The sequence below is a fragment of the Brassica oleracea genome, chromosome C2 (genome assembly GCF_000695525.1).
Source record: "Brassica oleracea var. oleracea cultivar TO1000 chromosome C2, BOL, whole genome shotgun sequence".
Taxonomy (NCBI): Eukaryota; Viridiplantae; Streptophyta; class Magnoliopsida; order Brassicales; family Brassicaceae; genus Brassica; species Brassica oleracea.
Genome location: NC_027749.1, coordinates 32,031,261 through 32,031,929, shown reverse-complemented (window position 1 = coordinate 32,031,929; position 669 = coordinate 32,031,261).

Sequence of the window (669 nt, the reverse complement as noted above, 5' to 3'; positions counted from 1 at the left end):
CTGGTAATTTTACTTGCATGTTCATTGGTTTAAATATTGGTGGAGTTATGGATGAAAATGGATGTTGATCTTGTTTATTGGTCTCGTTATTATTTATTTTTATATCTATTTCATTTATTTATCTAGATATTGTGTGTAATATCTGACTTTGATAATTGTTTTGCTGATATATAGATTTTATATCTTGCATATGAATTGGATCTTTATCATCTTTATTTGCTCCAGTCTTAAACGGGGTTGCAATAACTTGTCTATTTGCAATATTTATTTTTAAATCCTTTAGAGGTGGATGGATTGATCTTATTTTGTTTCCATCCGTTTGTTCCCAAACTTGGCTTAGTGTTGAATTTACATTAATTGATTTGAATGGATAATTTATTTTATTTGTGTTTGCATAATCTTCAAACCATTTAAAAAATGGAATGTCCGTTTCTTTAAATCTCATAAAATTGTACCAATTTTCTCGATATAATATAGTTTCTTCTTTGGGAAAGGTATTAAAATACCATTTCCTTTTTTCCTCATTTTGTTTTGAATAAAAGTCTTTTTTATGTATTGTTTATTTATTTCGTATGGTTTGGTTATAACGTTTATTGATTTAAAGTCTGATAAAGTTGGTGAGGTTGGATACATATCTTGATTTTTTTTTTTTTTTTTTCAGCAGCAAAA